The sequence below is a fragment of the Monodelphis domestica genome, chromosome 7 (assembly GCF_027887165.1).
Source record: "Monodelphis domestica isolate mMonDom1 chromosome 7, mMonDom1.pri, whole genome shotgun sequence".
NCBI lineage: Eukaryota > Metazoa > Chordata > Mammalia > Didelphimorphia > Didelphidae > Monodelphis > Monodelphis domestica.
The window spans coordinates 95,288,733-95,309,781 of record NC_077233.1 but is presented as its reverse complement, the minus strand read 5'-3'; positions in this window follow the sequence as shown (position 1 = coordinate 95,309,781).

Sequence of the window (21,049 nt, the reverse complement as noted above, 5' to 3'; positions counted from 1 at the left end):
GTCCCTACTTTGCCACATCCCCTCCAGCATTCATTACTTTCCTTTGCTGTTATGTTAGCCAATCTGCTAGGTGTGAGGTGATACCTCAGAGTTGTTTTGATTTGCATCTCTCTGATTATAAGAGATTTAGAACACTTCTTCATGTGCTTGTTAATAGTTTTGATTTCTTTATCTGAGAACTGCCTATCCATGTCCCTTGCCCATTTATCAATTGGAGAATGGCTTGATTTTTTGTACAATTGATTTAGCTCTTTATAAATATGAGTAATTAAACCTTTGTCAGAGGTTTCTATGAAGATTTTTTCCCAATTTGTTGTTTCCCTTCTGATTTTAGTTACATTGGTTTTGTTTGTACAAAAGCTTTTTAGTTTGATGTAGTCAAAATTATTTATTTTACATTTTGTGATTCTTTCTATATCTTGCTTGGTTTTAAAGCCTTTCCCCTCCCAAAGGTCTGACATGTATACTATTCTGTGTTTACCCAATTTACTTATGGTTTCCTTCTTTATGTTTAAGTCACTCACCCATTTTGAATTTATCTTGGTGTAGGGTGTGGCGTGTTGATCTATTCCTAGTCTCTCCCACACTGTCTTCCAATTTTCCCAACAGTTTTTATCGAATAGTGGATTTTTGTCCCAAAAGCTGGGATCTTTGGGTTTATCGTATACTGTCTTGCTGAGGTCGCTTTCCCCCAGTCTATTCCACTGATCTTCCTTTCTGTTTCTTCAAAGCATACTATTCTTGACTGTAGTTTATTTGGGTTTATGTTATGGGGTTTTGGTTTTACAGAATTACTCATTTACAAAAATGAACAATATGGAAATATGTTTTGTGTGATAATACATGGATAACCCAGACTGAATCGAAAAGGGAAGAGAGGGAAGGACATAATTTTGATCATATGATTTAGAAAAACTTGTATGGAAATTTGTTAATCCACATATTTGGTAAAAAAAAATGATAAAAATAAATGTTTGTTGTTTTAAGAGATCATTTGGGATATTTTTGGAGATGTGTATCTGGAAATTACTATGATGTAAAAACCAAGAAGAATCAAAGTATATTTTAAAAAATAAAATACAAATTCTTTACCCTCGTATATAAGGTCCTCTACAATTATTTCCCACCACCTTTCTGACTTCATTTCAAACTATTTATTTCAGCCAAACTAGACTACTAGCTGTTCTCCCAATTATGACATTCCTTCTCCTGCTTCCATGCATTTCCATAAGTAGTTCTCCATGCCTGAAATACATTCCCTCTGCAAATCTACAACAGAATTCTCATTTTCTTCAAAACCCAGCCTCAAAAGATAGCTAGTTGGCTCAGTGGATAGAGCCAGACCTGGACACGAGAGGTCCTGGTTTTAAATCTGGCCTCAGACACTTCCTAACTGGGTGACCCTGAGCCAGTCACTTAACCCCCATTGCCTAGCCTCTACCACTCTTTTGCTTTGGAACCAATACATTGTATTGATTCTAAGACAGAAGGCAACGGTTTTAAAAAAAACAAACAGCCTCAGTTATCAATTTCTTTTTGAAGCTTTCCCTGATCTCCTCTTTAAATCACATGGTTTGTATTTATTCACCTCAAACCCAATGTTTACTGAAACATGGGAGAAATTTTCCACTGAATAACATCAGATCACCTCTTTCAAGCAGATTGGCCACAATCAATTAATCAACAAGAATTTGATAATATTTTATTATATGCCAAACATTGCACTATGCAATAGAGATAATTTTTAAAAATGAAAATAATACTGCCCTTGGGGAGCTTATATTCTAATGAAGAGCTAACATATCAGAGGGAAGTTTTATGAAAATAATTTTTTAAAACAACAACTGTATATTCTGCGACCTACATTATAAAGATCACAGGATCTTAGAATTAAGGTTAGAAGAGACCTTAGAGGTCATCAAGTCCAAACCTCTCATTTTACAGATGAGGAAAGTGAGACAAAAGAGAGGTTAAGTGACTTGCCCAGGCTTACACAGCTAGAAAAGATTGGAGATAGGATTTGAACCCCCCTGCAAGTCCAAGTCCCTGTCACCATAAGGGGATGAGGACTTCTCCATGTCTGCTAGAGTCCTGGTGTAAAATGTCATAAGCTGTGGCTAGTATGTGGCTTAGTGAACAGAAAGCCAGATATAAAGGCAAAAGGTCCTGGGTTCAAAAGTGACCTCAGACACTTCCTAGCAGTGTGACCCTGCATAAGTCACTTAACCCTCATTGCCTGGCCCTTACCACTCTTTTGCCTTGGATAATTGATTCCAAGACAGAAAGTAAGGGTTTTAAAAAAAAGTCATAGGCACGAAAGAGATCTTTAAAACCATTTACTCCACCTCCCTCATTTTCCAGAAGAGTGGACTGAGGCTCAGTGTGGAGAAATGCACAGTCAGGAACCAGGAGAACCAGGATTTGGACCCAGATCTTCTCATTTCCCATCCATTGAGTGGATCTCCCTGACTGCTCCAGCCCCTTCACTAAATAGTGTGTCTTTCTCTTCTTTCCTGAGGGGCAGCTGAATGGAAGGAACCCCAGATGGGGACTGCGATGAACTCAGTCTTAACTCCTTGACCTGCCACTTATTAACTGTATAGGCAAGTCAGTTCCTTCTCAGAGCCCTTGTTTCCTTCATAAAATGCTAATAATATGTGTATTCCCTACCACACAATACTGTTATAAAGAGCTTTAAAAAATTAAAATAAAATTACTTTTCTCCCCTGAAACCTAAAAAAAAGAAAAAAAGAAAGAGCTTTGAACATCTGCTTAAATGCAAGCTGTGATTATTTTTATAGGGGGAGGATTTTTGTATTGCTTTCACAAAGAGACTCACCCACTTCCTTCATAAGATTATAGATTTATCACTGGCAGAGACCTTCTGTTGTTCACTTCATTGTAAAGATGGAGAAAGAGGGGAAATCGAGGCCAAAGGAGCTAAAATGAGGAGGATCACACAGGCATTGGGAGGAGAGCAAAAATTGGAACCCAAGTCTTCCGACTCCAGATGGAAGTTTCCTTCCATGGGGCTACTCATTCAGCAGCAGGATGTACCTCCACCCCCCCCCCCAACATCCATAAATATACAATATGTATAGATGTCTTTGTCTTTGTGTGTCTGTACCAGTTTCCATAGATAGACAGACAGGAAGGGTTCCAAAAAAAAGTCATAGGCTTTAGATGTGGAAGAGATCTTAGAAATCCAAATGAATCAGACATGATGGAAATGACTAAATATTTAACAACAAATACCTATCTAAAGAATGAATCCATTTTCTGAATCAAGTTGGTCCTTTGGAGTTTAAAGATGCCTCAACTTTATGCAAGTAGGGCTTGGAAAGACATTTGGTTGGACTGAGACTTCATTGAAGCAGTTAGATGTATATGTGTATATATATATATATATACTATCTATAGGTGTTAGAGAAACACACACATATATATATACATGTGTATGTCTGTATATGTGTAAACACACATATACATACATATATCAGTTTTCACAGAGATAGACAAATTTATTCATAGATATCTCTGTGGAAACTGGTGTACAATCTATGCACAAACATACACATGTATACATTGTGTGGAGAAGACATGCATGCAAGACAGAAAACTGAGGGCAGAAGAGCTGTCAATCAAAAGGAACATTCCATTTGGAATGTTCCTGGGAAAGACAGTTGGAGCCAAGCCAGGCTGAACTGGGCTGAAGGACTTGTGACTGGTGGTGAAGAAACTAAGCTTTTGGCTTCTGAGAAAGTGGTGGAGAAGAAGCTGGGGTTTCTGGCTTTTGGACTACGTTTTGGCTGCTTGTGGCTGATGGTGAAGACCCTGAAGCTTTTGCTGACTGACTGAGGTTACCTGGATAGAAGAAAAGAAGATATACAGTTGTCCTCCTAATCTCTCTGACTGTCCCTGCTAGTGACTGATTGCCATTTTCATAATATCCTCCAAACCAAGGCTCCTTGTATAGAATAGGGAAGCCTGTCCCTCTTACCTTATCCTCCATCCTTTCCTGTCTTCCCCAAATAAACCCTTACTTGAGTAAAAGGAGAGAAAAGAGTATTTTCTCTAAAGCATCATAGTTCACACTGAGTGAAACTGAAGGGAAAGGGGGAAGGGAAGCTGAAGGCTTCTGAAGAGGGGAGGAAGGGAGATTTGAAGAGGGAGGAAACAGAAGGCATTTGAGGGAGAAGGGTAGGCAAAACTTGATCCATTAGTCATCTAGAGAATCAATAGACACCCTCAGGAAATATCTATCTATTACAGACTATCTATCTATTACAATTGGTATATATACACATATCTGTATTTGTGTAGAGATATGTACTGATAATGGAAATATATATTCTATATACATATATGTGTATGTGTACATCTATATATGTCTCTGTGTGCACATATCTTTATGGTTTTGATGTCCTGTTATTAGTGCTTTCACTCTCCTGAAATTACCTTGCTTTATTTTGAATAAACTCTGCATTGACTTATTTGTGTATGTGATGTATATCTTCCCCTAGTAGACTATATATAAGCCACTTGAGGGCAGGGACTATTTTTTGGTAGCCTTAGTGGATGGTAAAATGACTTGCACACAGTAGGTACCTTAAGCTATTTACCAAATTGAAAAAAGATAATACCAATCAAAAAATTGGAAAATGAGGGGATGTCCTCCAATTGGGAAATGACTGAACAAATTGTAGTATATGTTGGTGATGGAATACTATTGTGCTCAAAGGAATAATGAACTAGAGGAATTACATGTGAACTGGAACAACCTCCAGGAAGTGATGCAGAGTGAAAGGAGCAGAACCAGGAGAACATTGTACACAGAGATGGATGCACTGTGGTATAATCGAATTGTAGTGGACTTCTCTAATAGCAGCAATGCAATGATCCAGGACAATTTTGAGGGACTTATGACAAAGAACACTATCCACATCCAAAGGAAGAACTGTGGGAGCAGAAACACCGAAGAAAAATAACTACTTGATCACATGAGTTGATGGGGATATGATCAGGGATGTAGACTCTAAATGATCATCCTAGTGTAAATATCAATAATATGAAAATAGGCCTTGATTAATGACACATATAAAACCAGTGGAATTGATCACTGGCTACGGGAGGGGCTGGGGGGAGGGGAAGGAAAGAACATAAATTTTGTAACCAAGGAAAAATATTCTAAATTAATTAATTAAATAAAATTTCCCAAAACTTGAAAAAAAAGAATAGCCAATGTCTATATAATGCCTTTATGTAAAGGCATTATATAAACATTGGATATACATATATACATATATATATATATATATATATATATATATGTCAGGTACTTTGCAAAGTGCTTTACAAATATTATTTCATTAGATCTTCACAACAGCTCTGAGAGGTAAGTGCTATTATTATCCCTATTTTGCAGCTGAGGAAACTGAGGCATGCAGAGGCTAAGGTACTTGCCCAAGGTCACACTGCTAGTAAGTGTCTGAGGCCAGATTTTAAATTTTAAATAGTGTAAGTTAAAAATTTTAAGATTCCAGGCCCGGTGCTCTACCTACTCTACCACCTAGCTGAAGTTTCTTTTTCCAAGACCTACTTACAAAAAAGTGAGGTATCTTTAGACTGCAAAGGACCAACTTGATTCAGAAAATTGAATTAGTTTTTTAGGTATGCATTTGTTGTTATTCAGTTTTTTCAGTCATGCCTGACTCTTTGTGACCCCAACTGGAATTTTCTTGGCAAAGAAACTAGAGTGGTTTGTCATTTCCTTCTCCAGCTTATTTTACAGATAAGGAAACTGAGGCAGACAGGGGTAAGTGACTTGCCCAGAGACACATAGCTAGTAAGTGTCTGAGGCCAGATTTGAACCCTGAAAGACAAATCTTCCTGACTCTAAGCCTGGTACTTTCTCCACGGCACCATCTATTATATTCAGGGCCCTCCACTTGGCACAAGGGAGGCATGTAAAGATGAATCTCTTCCTTTGAGATTCTTATAATCTGGTAGTGGCAATGCCACATGGTCATAAATAAATATAATACAAGACATATTGTTGTAGGAAGCGCACAAAGTGCCCTGGGAAAATCGGAGCAAAGGGAAATCACTTTCAATCATGGATAGAGGTAAGAGCAGCTCAATGACTTGTCCAAGCTAACTCTGCTAAAATAGCATCAGAGCTAGGCTGGGCCTTTTCACAGCCCACATAGAACCATACTTAGCCATGGACATCCCATCTAACCCCACCTCCTCAGCCAGATTGTAATCTAGAAGCAGTGTAGTATAGTACATGGTCACTACTTAGCTTCATTTTCCTGTTCCTGGATCATCTCAAAGGTCTCTTCCAGCTCCAACATTCTGTGATTCTATTTCTTTTTTTTTTTAACTCTTATCTTCCATCTTGGAATCAATACTATGTATTGGTTCTGAGGCAGAAGAGTGGTAAGGGCTAGGCCATGGGGGGTTAAGTGACTTGCCCAGGGTCACACAGCTAAGAAGCATTTGAGGCCATATTTGAACCTAGGACCTCCCATCTCTAGGCCTGACTCTCAATCCACTGAGCTACCCAGCTGGCTCCTGTGATTCTACTTTCAAGTGGTCCATCTGAATGTCTGAAAGGGAGGGCTGGGTCATGTCTTATTTTTGTATTCCCAGTGTTTTACTCAGGGCTTATCATAGAGTAAGGAACTAATATTTATTGACTTTGAGCTAATCAACAAATAATGATACTCTTTCCCTTCTGTCTTGTCCTTTGGTTTTTCCCTTTTTTAAATATTATTTTAATTTGGATTTTTTATTTTAGTAACAAATTTCCACATATGTTAATTGAATAACATGAGGTCTTCCTCTATTGTTCCCTCCCTACTCCTGGAGTTGACAAGCAATTCCATCTGGGTTACACATGTATTATCATGAAAAACATATTATTTTTCTCATTTTTCTAATTAAAAAAAAAAGCCAAATGTGATAGTTGGAACAAACAAAGGTTCAGAACACTCATCTATACCTGTGTATGAATGGGAAGGTTAAAAGACCATCCAATAATGAAGTAGATAAATTAAATGTGGGTTTATGTGGGTTTTCTTTTTTATCTAAAACATTTAAAGATGAAGAAACTCCTAACTTTTTAAAAGTAGTTTTTTACAACTTTTCTTTCCAAATTAATATATATACAGAAAAAAAACCCACCTTTAGTCTATTAGACAAAACAGGAAATTCTTTTCAGTTTTCTAAATTTGTGTAGCAATTGAAATTCTTGATTTTTTTGGTAATTCAAGATGTGTAGGATTGCTTCTTTATTAATGGTCACTAGCCTTCTCAGTCAATGTGGATGAAATTACTTTCTTTTGTCAATGCAAAATGTGTTAAAACTTTATTTTAAAAAAAGCTTTGAGTTTATTGAGAAATAAAGATATATTTTAAAGAAAAAATTTTTTGTAAGTGAATAATTTTATAGAATCAAAACCTCCAAACATATGCCCAAATAAACAAATCATGTTTTCATCTGCATTTCTTCTCCAACAGTTCTATCTCTGGAGGTAGATAGCATTTTTTTTTATGTTCCTCAGAATTGTCCTGGATGATTGTATTGCTGTTAGTAGCAAAGTCTATCGCATTTGATTGTTCCACAATGTTTCAGTTACTGTGTACAATGTTTTTCTGGTTCTGCTTATTTCACTCTGCATCAATCCATGGAGGTCTTTCCAGCTCTTCTGTTCATCACTCCTTTCAGCACGGTAGTATCCCATCACCATCATAGACCACAATGTGTTCAGCCATTCCCAGACCAAGGGACATCCCTCTAGTTTCCAATTCTTTTCCACCACAAAAAGAGCAGCAATAAATATTCCTTTGGCTTTTCTTAACCATTTTTCTTTTTGACCACGTCATTAGGGCAAAAGGAGAAGACACTTGATTTTTATTCATTTCCATCTTTATCCCCAGCACCTGCCACACATAGGCATTTTATAAAAAGTTGATGACTGAAAACAGCATTTTCCCACTCTATCCGACTGGAAGAAGCAGGAGGCCAGGCGGGCATGGCCACAAAGGGCGACTAGGCCACAGCTAAAGAAGACCAGAGGAATAATGGGCCACAGGGACATCCTGGTCCTCCAGGTCAGCAAGGGAGGTTTTGCCCATGTCCACGGGCTGCCTGGCATAAGGCCTGGGCTCCAGGCCTAAAGCTACAGTGTCAATGGGAGTGGGCCAGCTTCTTGGCTGCCTGCTTGGCTCAGCCTTCGTTATCCTTGGCACCCAATGCAGGTGGCATCTTCTGGTAGTTCAGCCTCATTCTTTCCCTCTTCCTGAAAGCTTTTCTCTGGCCCAGGCTGCTGCAGGGTGGGAAGGGAATTCTTCGGCTGTCAGATCCGGGTCTCCTGCCTCTAAAGGACAGCCAAGAAACCGGGAGGAATGTGCCCCGTGAGGCCCTCTGGGTCAAGCCAGGTCCTGCCTGTGCCTTGTTATTATTCTCATCCTTCTTCCGTTTTCTATTCCCCAGAAGCTGGCCTGTGGCAACACTGTACCAGGCCACAGGGACCACCCACAACAGGAATTCCTGGTCAGGGGTCAAGTCCGGCTCTGGGGAGCAGAACAGGAAGGCCTTTCATTGGAGAAGAGAGGAGCCGGAGGGCCCTGGCGGCAGGGGTGGGGAGAAGCCAGCCGGTGCTGGAGGGGAGCTTAAAGCCGGGCCAGACTGAGGAGCATGCGCCCCAGGAACAGTGCCGAGAGGCGGACGGAAGGGCGGCCTGCCAGATGGAGCCTGGGTTCGCCTGTCTGCGTTGGGTGGTTATGGGCCAGTTACTTCATTGTTCTGAGCCTGGGCTCTCCCTAAAAGGAGGGTTTACGCACGCTACTCCTATTTGCTCTTGCCTCACCGAGCTGTTTAGAGGAAAAGCACTTTGGAAGTGTTCAGTCATTATAGAAGCATGAATGTTAGGTCTGTGTCAAACAGCCAGGGCCCTTGAAAGGAGGTGGGGGACTGTGCTGGGTGCCAGAGAGCCCAGGGAAAGGGCAAGCACAAAGACTTTGTTTTAACCCTTTTCTGCCATCTTGGAATCAGTACTGAGGCAGAAGAGAGGTAAGGGCTAGGCAGTGGGGGTTAAGTAACTTACCCAGGGTCACACAGCTAAGAAGTGTCTGATCTCACATTTGAACCCAGGACCTTCCAGTACTGGGTGTAGATTTCATTTAGTAAGTCACCTAGTTGCCCCTTACATAGCCACTTTTATTTTGTTTTATGCTATCTTTTTAGACAATTCTTTTCAAACTTTTAAAATTTTATTTATTTTTTTTCCATTGTTACACGATTCAGACATGGACCTGGGGGTGGGGAGAGAGGGAGGGAACAAAAATCTAAACACCCAAAGGACTTCTTTCTGAACAGCTTTAGCCTAGATTTCTAGACGTTCAGACCTGGCTCTGAAAGGGCACTAGTTTCCTCTCGGACATTGGGCTCTCTCCCCATTGTTGCTGCTACTGGCCACCTCACCCCCCTGCTTCCATTGGAGCCCTCATTCTTTGGGGTAAAGGCGGGAAATAGGCTTAATTATTTATTCTCTGAGATCAGGATTCCTGTTATACTTACTCACTTGTGTTCATTGGCTTTTTGCTTTTGGGGGTCTGGACAGGACGTGGATAATTAGATGACCAATTATTTAGGAATGAATATGGTCAGAATACCAGGAACTCAGCCTGTGCTCAGAAGGCTTTCTTGACGTATATAAGCAAATTCAGGCTTATAAACCAAGGGATGAGTTTAGTTCAGAAGTTAGAGAAGAAAGTGAGCTTTCTTTTTTTTGTTTTTGTTTTGTTTGAAATTTTTTATTTAATTAATTGATTTAGAATATTTTTCCATGGTTACAAAATTCATGTTCTTTCTCTCCCCTCCTCCCATCGCCCTCCTGTAGCCAATGAGCAGTTCCACTGGGTTTTACGTGTGTCACTGACCAAGACCTATTTTCATATTATTAATATTTGCACTAGGGTGACTGTTTAGAGTCTACATCCCCAATCATATCCCCATCAACCCATGTGATCAAGCAGTGATTTTTCTTCTGTGTTTCTACTCCCACAGTTCTTTCTCTGCATGTGGATAGTGTTCTTTCTCCTAAGTTCCTCAGAATTGTTCTGGATCACTGCATTGCTACTAGTAGAGAATTCCATTACACTTGATTGTGCCACAGTGTATCTGTCTCTGTGTACAATGTTTTCCTGATTCTGCTCCTTTCACTCTGCATCAATTCCTGGAGGTTGTTCCAGTTAAAATGGAATTCCTCCAGTTCATCATTCCTTTCTGCACAATGGTATTCCATTACCAACAGATACCACAATTTGTTCAGCCATTCCCCATTCAAAGGACATCCCTTTATTTTTCAATTTTTTGCCACCACATAGAATCTGGCTATAAACATTTTTTATTAATTTATTTTTTATTTGGGGGGAATTTTATTTAATTAGTTAACTTAGAATATTTTTTTCCATGGGACAGCTGGATAGCTAAATGGATTGAGAGCCAGGCCTAGAGATGGGAGGTCCTAGGTTTAAATCTGACTACTGTGAACTTTAAATTACTCCACCCTATTTAGACCTTACTTTATGGGAAGATAAAGTTGTAATCTCCTGATTGAACAATGAAGGTACTTAGCTCTTACCTTATAGTGAAGCTAGAACTTTAAGCTAAGTCTATTTTTAGATCTTAATACAAAAAGGTGTTAAATAACTATAAAGGTTAAATTAATCACAAAAAGGTCAAGTAACTAACAAAAGGTGAACGTAACAAAGAAGTGTTAAGTAACTCTAAAGATATAATCTAATCAAAGAAGAGAGAGTTAAAGAATGGGCATTTAGAGGAGGGGACACAAGGGTGAAAGGTCTATATATTTGGCTCACTTCCTCTCTCAGGTACCTTTGGTGGCAGAGAGATGGCTGATAGCAGCATACTGGGCCTTTTGGCATCTTGACGTGGCTACAGCTATTTTCCAGTTTGGTGGTGAGTTTCTGGCTGAAATTTCCCTCCTTTACTTTCCAACTTTATCCTCTTAGAAGCCTCTCATCTTCCTCAGAGACCTAGAGGCAGAGATTTTAAACTAACCCTGGCACAGGCCAGGTGGGAGAAATCCTATAGCCTCTTCCCTTCTCCTTAAATTCCTTCCCTCTATATTAATTAAAATTACCATATATTTCCAGACTGATTTGAGTATTTTATTTGGGATTTTCCCCTGGCAACCAATTAATTTGGATTTAAGTCAAAATCCTAAAATTATCTTTACACCACAGACAATTCCCAGCTGTGTGATCCTGGGCAAGTCACCTAACCCTCTTATATGTGTGAGCAAGACCTATTTCCATATTATTGATATTTGCACTAGGGTGATCGTTTAGAGTCTATATCCCTGATCATATCCCCATCGACTCATGTGATCAAGCAATTATTTTTCTTCGGTGTTTCTGCTCCCATAGTTCTTTCTCTGAATGTGGATAGTGTTCTTTCTCATAAGTCCCTCAGAATTGTTCTGGATCATTGCATTATTACTAGTAGAGAAGTCCATTACATTCTATTATACCACAGTGCATCCATCTCTGTGTACAATGTTCGCCTGGTTCTGCTCCTTTCACTCTGCATCAATTCCTGGAGGTCGTTCCAGTTCACATGTAATTCCTCCAGATCATTATTCCTTTGAACACAATAGTATTCCATCACCAACATATACCACAATTTGTTCAGTCATTTCCCAATTAAAGGGCATCCCCTTATTTTCCAAATTTTTGCCACCACAAAGAGCACAGCTATGAATATTCTTGTATATATCTTTTTCCTTATTATCTCTTTGGGGTATAAACCCAGCAGTGCTATGGCTGGATCAAAGGGCAGACAGACTTTTAGCATCCTTTGGGCATAGTTCCAAATTGCCCTCCAGAATGGTTGGATCAATTCACAACTCCACCTGAAATGCATTAATGTCCCAATTTTGCCACATCCCCTCCAACATTTATTACTTTCTGTCATGTTAGTCAATCTGCTAGATGTGAGGTGATACCTCCGAGTTGTTTTGATTTAATTTCTCTGATTATAAGGATTTAGAACACCTTTTCATGTGCTTATTAATAGTTTTGATTTCTTTATCTAAAAATTACCTTTTCATGTCCCTTGCCCATTTATTTATCAATTAGAGAATGACTTGATTTTTTGTACAAGTGATTTAGCTCCTTACATATCTGAGTAATCAGACCTTTGTCCGAGGTTTTTGTTATAAGATTTTTTCCCAATTTGTTGCTTCCTTTCTTATTTTGGTTGCATTGGTTTTGTTTGTACAAAATCTTTTTAATTTAATATAATCAAAATTATTTATTTTACATTTTGTAATTTTTTTCTAACTCTTGCTTAGTCTTAAAATCTTTCCTTTCCCAAAGATTTGATAAGTATACTATTCTGTGTTCACCTAATTTACTTATAGTTTCCTTCTTTATATTCAAGTCATTCATCCATTCTGAATTTATCTTGGTGTAGGGTGTGAGATGTTGATCCAAACCTAATCTCTCCCATACTGTTTTCCAATTTTCCCATCAGTTTTTGTCAAATAGTGGATTTTGTCCCAAAAGCTGGGATCTTTGGGCTTGTCATAGACTGTCTTGTTGAGGTCACTTACCCCAAGTCTATCCCACCGATCCTCCTATCTGTCTCTTAGCCAGTACCATATGGTTTTGGTGACCACTGCTTTAAGGTATAATTTAAGATCTGGTACTGCTAGGTCACTTTCCTTTACATTTTTTTTTCATTATTTCCCTTGATATTCTTGATCTTTTGTTCTTACAAATGAACTTTGTTATAGGTTTTTTTTTCTAATTCAGTTAAAAAGTTTCTTGGTAGTTTGATAGGTACGGCACTAAATAAGTTAATTAATTTGGGTAGGATGGTCATTTTTATTATGTTAGCTCATCCTACCCATGAGCAATTAATGTTTTTCCAATTATTTAGATCTAGTTTTAATTGTGTAGAGAGTGTTTTGTAGTTGTGTTCATATAATTCCTATGTTTGTCTTGGTAGATAGATTCTTAAGTATTTTATATTGCCTAGGGTGATTTTAAATGGGATTTCTCTTTCTAACCCCTGCTGCCTAGATGTGTTGGAGATATATAGAAATGCTGATGGCTTATGTGGGTTTATTTTGTATCCTGCAACTTTGCTAAAGTTGTTAATTATTTCCACTAGCTTTTTGGTTGATTCTCTAGGATTCTTTAAGTAGACCATCATATCATCTGCAAAGAGTCATAGCTTGGTCTCCTCCTTGCCTATTTTACTACCTTCAATTTCTTTTTCTTCTCTAATTGCTACTGCTAGTGTTTCTAGTACAATGTTAAATAATAGAGGTGATAATGGGCATCCTTGTTTCACTCCTAATCTTATTGGGAAGGCTTCTAGTTTATCCCCATTGCAGATGATGTTTGCTGATGGTTTTAGATATATACTGTTTATTATTTTTAGGAAAGACCCTTCTATTCCTTTACTTTCTAGTGTTTTCAATAGGAATGGGTGTTGTATTTTGTCACAGGCTTTTTCTGCATCTGTTGAAATAAAGTGAGTTTTCTTTTGGCAGCTATGAGCAAGTTTGGACAGATGGCCTATAGTTTATCCTGGAATCCTACTGGAAGGAACTTTTGACATAGATTAGATGAACTATCAGTGTTACGCTGGAGAGACTCCTCTCTGTGACCCACAGTCTTTTTCTTATAGAATCTGGATATGACTCTTTTCCCTTGTAAATAAATCCTAGGAAATATTCTGATGGTCAAGTGCATGTGATAGCTGAAGGAAAAGAGCAAATGCACGTGAGAGTCACTCAGTAAGATTCAGTGGCCACAGCAGAAGAAGAATTAGCCTTATGTAACTGGGAACTGGTAAGTGATAGGGGAGCAAATCTGCAATCTGGGAGCTAAGCAAGCTTGAGGATCAGAAAGGGCCAGGAGTTTCAGGCCCTCATGTTGGAGAACAGGAAAAGAAGAAAATTTGGGACCATGGGTAAGACCTCCTGGAACATTTCTAAGAAGGGGCTGGGGGCTAAAGAGGCCCAGGGAAAATGCCATTCTAGAGCCACTCGGTGGCATAGAGGACAGAGGACAGGACTTCAAGTCAGGTCTAAAATCCTACTTCCAACCCTCATTGTGATTCTATAGCCAGTTGCCTTACCTCTCAGAGCTTAAGTTTGTTCACCTGTAAAATGGGGATAATAATTATAACCAAAGTACCTCAGAGGGTAACTGTAAGGTTGACATATTCAGATTGCTTTATAAATCTTAAGGTCCCATGTAAATGCCAGATAGAATACGGCTGCTTATAATAAATCACTGATTCAAGAATCCAGAGCCTAGATGATGTTGGCCTTTATCCTGAGTGCTACTGGCCCATCTTTATTGCTTTTGCCCAGGAACCAACTGGCAGTTGCTGCCTCTGCTCAACTCGGGGGAGCATTACTTCCCATAAAGTTTTATATATGAAGAAATATCTCAGTCTGCATATGTTATTTTTAATGGTACAAAAGTATCCCTTTGCACTGAAATACTATAATTTATTTTGCTTTTCCCCAGGGGATGGGTGTCTAAGATTGAATTTGAACTCAGGACTTCCTGACTTCAGGCTCTGTGCTCTCTGGAGTCATCAAAAGTATGAATAGAGGAGAAAGGAAGGCCCTGGTCTGAGCCTTCAGTAGTAAAGTATGATGCATACAGTTTTAGGCAGTCAGGACATGGATGGTTGGGGAGGATGTTTTTCTCACTACACCACACTGCCTCCCCATGGTGGAATCTGGGTCAATCTAGGTCTCTGTTAAGGCAGAAGGACACATGAGACAAAAGTTCAAGACAAAAGGTAATTTCTTTCTTTCAGATTGGAGATTCCAAAGATTATGGAGGAAAGGGGTTAGTGAAGACTGTATCACTGCGGTGGTGCTTCCTGTCTATTTCTACTACCGACACCCATCTGAGAAACCCTCAAAAACACCCCTGTGGGCGGTGGCAGCGGTCTACTAACCAATTCTTTCCCTAGTTCAACAGTCTTCAAAGTGGCCTTCAAAGTGAGGTTATCCATTGCTGTATGGGGTGAAAATAGAACTTCTATTTCTATTTATTTTATCTAAAAGGATTTTACTAAATGTTTACTATATGGATTAATAGGAGAGTCTTTACTTGGTCCATATATCAGACAGTCATAGCATGTATAGTATTCAAGGTATCTTGAAGGGGCATTTCACAATGTGAAGATGATGATATAGGGGCAGCTGGGTGGCTCAGTGGATTGAGTCAGGCCTAGAGATGGGAGATCCTAGGTTCAATCTGGCCTCAGGCACTGCCTTAACTGTGTGGCCCTGGGCAAGTCATTTCACCCCATGACCTAGCCCATACTGTTCTTCTGCCTTAGAACCAGTACGTGGTATTGGACAGAAGTTAAGTGAAAGAGGGATTCTGCTGCCTTGATGACTCTTGCTGAACTACTTCTGCATTGGAGGGTCTTCTGCTTTGGGGATTCTTATGCCTTGGACTTCTGTATTGGAGATTGATTCTGTGCTGGCAAGACTCTTGCTGAAGAGACTACCGTGACTCCAGGTTGGAGATGGGGACCTGAGGGAGCTTTTGTCAGAATTGAGCTGGATTTCTTTGGATCTGGGCTTAGGGAATTTAGCTAGGCAATATCTTCTACCTCCTTCCTACATTTCCCTCTCTTATTTTCTCTTGTCAACATGGAAATCTAGAGATCCCCAGTTTATTTAGTTTGAGTGTAGAAACCCCAGGTTTTGACCTTGTCACAGGAGAGGTTTCCCCCTGAGGGAAGGTCCCTCTTCCCCAGACAGTGAACTTCCTGGTAGTCTGGGTGGGAATCCAGTCCATCCAATATTGAACATCCCTTTTGTCCCAATGGTTTCTCCCCCTAGGCTAAGGTCCATGACCAAGGTGACCCAGCCCTGGGCTGAGTCTTTCCCTTTTGTGTCCATTGTAGGGCATCAGCCTCTCACTATTATTCCTGTCTGGAACTCCTCATTTTCCTTTCTTACCATTGTAAAGTCAATCAACTGTCCCTCTAATCCTAAACCCCCCAGGTCACCTAGAGTGGTATATAGGTTCCCCAATTTCTTTTGTTCCTTGGAGCCCATCCTGAGTCGGTGGCACTCCCAGGGGCTGGTGACCGGGGCGTCTTGACTCTGTGCAGTCTTGGAAAGCAGCTCTATTGTCCTATTAGTAGCGCTAACCCCTTTTCCCTTGATTAAAGAGTGATTTTTGACTATTTAATAGTTCTGTGTTTTTTCTAGTTGATACTTTACCTTGCTGTAATAAAGCTACTAAAGCTACTAACAGCCTTTTGACTTGAGTTAATTATTATAAATGATGACCACAACAATATTTTTGTTCTTATATTTGTCAAACCCATTTAATTATTACATAAGGGTTAAAAAAAGATGATGACAATGGATCCTCATTCATCTGCTCACCTTTGGCATAATATGACATGTTAATTTAATTAGATTTATGAATTAGGGACAAGTCATCTAAAACTCCAGCAAAGAAAGAGCAGATTTAAGATAATACTAGCAATACTTTATGTGCAATTGACCAAAATGAAAATGGCAAAGCTGGTCCTTGTCTGATTCTTAGTGCAGGCTCTTGGTCAATCTCATTGTAAGGCAACATCAAAGACGATCTGACTAGAGTCAACCAAATATCTTCAAAGATGACCAAGAATATTACAGGACATATGGATTTATATACAATACCATTCTCTATGAATCTCATCTTAAGTGTGTATTGTGCCTTGAGATCTTACTTAATGCTCTAATGAATTTGTTCCCAAAACGTGCGACCGATAAACCTGTGCACTTTAAAAACATGAAAACAGAATTTTTTACCTGTTTAAAAATGTTCCAGAAGAAGAATTTCACTGGGTTTTGAACATATTTGCCAAAAAAAAAATGTAAAAATGCAACACTTTCTGATTAGTTGCAAAACCAAACTAATTAACATCTGATGAGGGAAATTTGTTGAATTTCAATAAAAATGTTTGTATAATTGATGGATGGGACTGAAAAATGAACATCATGATTTATTCAGAGCAGCCATTTGGATCTCTGTATCTCTATGAGGTCTCTTTTTCAACTATGAGAGTCATTAAAACCAGGTTTCAAAATAAGCTGAACTTAGAACTAAACCTTCACATTGTTTTCTCACAGGGTGAAGAACTGAGATTTTTTAAAAATAGGAAGCCTATTCTGCTCTTCATATTAATTTATATTTATATTAATACTATTTAGCAAGAGCAAAAAGGGATTTTATATTGTTGATGAAGTTCACATTTTAAAAATATTTCCTCTCTCTTGTACTTTTTCATTTCTGTTTTTGTGTTTTATAGTCACATAATAGTAAGGTAGTTGTTGGATTATAGGATTAGAGATTGAGAGTTAGAAGGGCCTTCACAGGCCACCAAGACAAATGTCCTCATTTCCTAGCTGAGGAAACTGAAGTCAAAGGAGTAACTCACTTGACTTCTGAGTCAGTGTTCTTTAATTTAGCTAGATGGATGTGTACACACACACCCCTATAGCTTTCATTTCATATATAGATATAGATATATATATATATTTTCCACTTTATAAACATGATCTTTCCATTTCACACACATATATTTATGCATGCACACATACATATGTTTATATAAACATATACATATATCCACACATACCTATATGTTGGGTACCTGCTTAAAACTTAAAAAAAAAAAAACCTTACCTTCCATCTTAGAATCAATATTATGTATTTTGGTTCCGAGGTAGAAGAGTGGTAATTTTCTAAGCAATGGAGGTTAAGTGACTTGCCCAGGGTCACACAGCCAGGAAGTATCTGAGGCTAGATTTGAATCTAGAACACGCCCCCCCCCCCATCCTAGGTCTGACTTTCAATCCACTGAGCCACCCAGGTGCACCCTAAAACTTTTTTAAAATTGATATTCAAATGTAATAAAAAAAAAGTTTGGAGAATATGGACTCTGTGGTAGGAGCTATGCTCTAATCCCCATGCAAGTCAGACTAGTTTTTTCCACCAAAGGTATTATAGTCATCCTCAAGACTTGGTTGGCTTGGGGGCCTAAAGGCCAAGTATAGAAGAAACATGAGGAGCTCCAGATTGGTCTAAAGTGATGGGCTAATTCAGGGAAGGGAACTTGTTTCAGCTTAATCAACTCAAGGTATTCTCAAAACCTATCCTTTTTTTAAAAAAAAAAGTTTATTTTTAGTTCCAATTTCTCTCTCCCTTCCCTCCCTCCATCTCCTCCCCCACCCATTGAGAAAGTTGTTGAACATCCTTCTCCAGTAATGGCTAAGCAATTCTTTTATCAACTATTAAATGACTTACAAGTGCCTTATTTTATTCCAATCCTGAACATAAACTACTGGGGGAACTTGTTAGTCAGGCCCAGTTTATAATATGCCCCAAATATATATATATATTTATTTTTTTACAAATTATATATGTAGGAGGCAGCTGGGTAGCTCAGTGGATTGAGAGCCAGGCCTAGAGATGGGAGGTCCTAGGTTCAAATCTGGCCTCAGACACTTCCCAGCTGGGTGACCTTGGGCAAGTCACTTGACCCCTATTGCCTGGCCCTTACCACTCTTCTGCCTTGGAGCCAATACACAATATTGATTCCAAGATGGAAGGTGAGGGTTAAAAAAAAAAGTATATTATATATACTATTGTACTAATGGATACATAAAAATATACACAAAATAGACATATTCAAACCGATAAAGCAAAAAAGAAACAATATTTAAAATTTTTAAATATTTTGATTATTAACAACACAAAAAACCTTTTTTGACCTTAAGATAGAAGCTGTTTTTATGCTTTAGTTAGAAATTCATGTAAAAAATCATGAATTCTACTGATTATATTGAGATTATAATGGATTTATGCTAATCACTTTAGAATCACAATACTGATTATCTTAAACCTATCACTATCACTAAAATCCAATCAAGGTTAAGGGGTCTTTTCCCCCCACAATTCTTAGACTTTCATCTTAGATGACTAAAAGGGTGGTAATACCCTCAAAAGAAAGAAGTATCCAGTAAATCCAATAAAGGTAGCCTGAGGTAAAAACTCAAGTAAGATCTGTCTATTGATAGTGATGCATATACTGCATATACGGGCAGCTAGGTCACACAGTGGATTGAGTGTCAGGCCTGGAGTTGGGAGGTCCTGGGTTCAAATTTGATCTCAGACACTTCCTATCTGTGTGACCCTGGGCAAGTCACTTAACTCCCTTTGCTTAACCCTTGCCCTCCTGTTTTAGAGTTGTTACTAAAACAGAAAGCAAATTAAAAAAAAAAAAGTGATACATCTAATTGGTAACAAAGCCAGTCAGACTGGCAACCTTAGCAAAGCCAGAGACTCTAAGAAAAGGAGTCTCTACTCACATACAACATAGGAGGGCATGGAAAAAAAGGCTATAAAGTCGAGGCTGGAACAGTGCAGTTAAAGAATGTGGACTGGCATTCAGAGGTTAATCCCCACCCTTCTCTAGCAAACCCTTGCTTTTCCAGTTATCTTTGACTTCATTTGGGGTTTTCTTGGCAAAGATACTGGAGTGGTTTGACAGTTCCTTCTCCAACTCATTTGACAGATAAGGAAACTGAGGCAAACAGGGTTAAGTGACTTGCCCAGGGTCACACACCTAATAAGTGTCTAAGGCCAGATTTTAATTCAGGAAAATGTGCTGGAGGCCATCATACCCTGACTGGCTGACGAAGCTCATGGTCTGGAGAAATGGGGTCTTGTAATCTTGTAGTATTTGCTAGAGGATCACAACTACTAGACTTTTTGTTTTGCTGTCTCCTTAGAAGAGATAAAGACTTCCATAATTACACAAAGACCGGCAAGGAGAGATGGCATATCTTTTGAGGATAGCAACACATTAACTTGTGGGGCTTAATAAACAAATAGTCAGGAAGTATTCCAGTGAGTACCAGAATGTGAGATAAAAAACAAACACCATTTTATTTAAACTAACTTTAAGCAGACTCAGGGAAGGCTAAATTTCTGAGTTCTCAAGGAAATAGAAAGGTGGTTTTAAGCAGATGTACTCTCAATTAAAAAAAAATCAATTAGGCATAAAAATCAATTACAATAGAAACTTAAGGCAATAGTAATTTTGATCTTTTCAGTATGTTTGGAGGAGGGATGGGTTTGGGGAAAAGAGAATGTAATGAGACCTGCATTGGGGAATGCAGTCCAATCCATCCATGCCAACTCATTAGGTCCTACACAAGACAAAAAGAGTGGTGAAGCTCTTACCATCATTGCCTAGGAACTCCCTGCCTGCCCTACAAGGGGTGCCTGCTTCAGCTACAGAATAATCTGAAGAGCATGCTGTAGATATGTGTATATAGGGTAGGTGTGTTGTAGAGGGATATCAAGGGAAAATAATATTTAATGTTAATCTATACTTTGCAATTTTGGTTCATTTGTCAAATTAATTTCATTTCATTTTGATTTGTGTCCGAGTCATTTCTAGTTTAATGAGAGATGCAAATTGGTAATAATTCCCCATGTTTCTAAAATGACCCTCTGCTCTGATAAAATTTTAGATGACATCTACATTGAGGAAGGTAAAGGTCACAATATGTAAAAGTACAATTTGGGGTTAAAACTCCAGAATTGTGTTATCAAGTCACCATCACACTCAACCACTCCCTTTACTCTTAGAGTTAAACAAAAGGGCCTCTTCCCTTCCATCAGTATGTATCTTACAGTCATTTGGAGTAATGAAGTTAGTGATTTTGTTATTAATCACTTTCTCCAAGAAATACTTTAGCTTTTGTCCAACTCACTTTCCCAAGGAGGAGAAAAAGTATAGAAAGAATAAGGAAAATATTCCTAATATTTTTGCTTTGACTAAAAGGAGATTTTAAATACATATCCACAGGTGGATGGAATTTTCCAAAAGGCACCTGTGATATTGCTGACATGGGTGCCCAGGAGTAGTTGCCCTAAGTCAGGTTGGAAGAGCCAA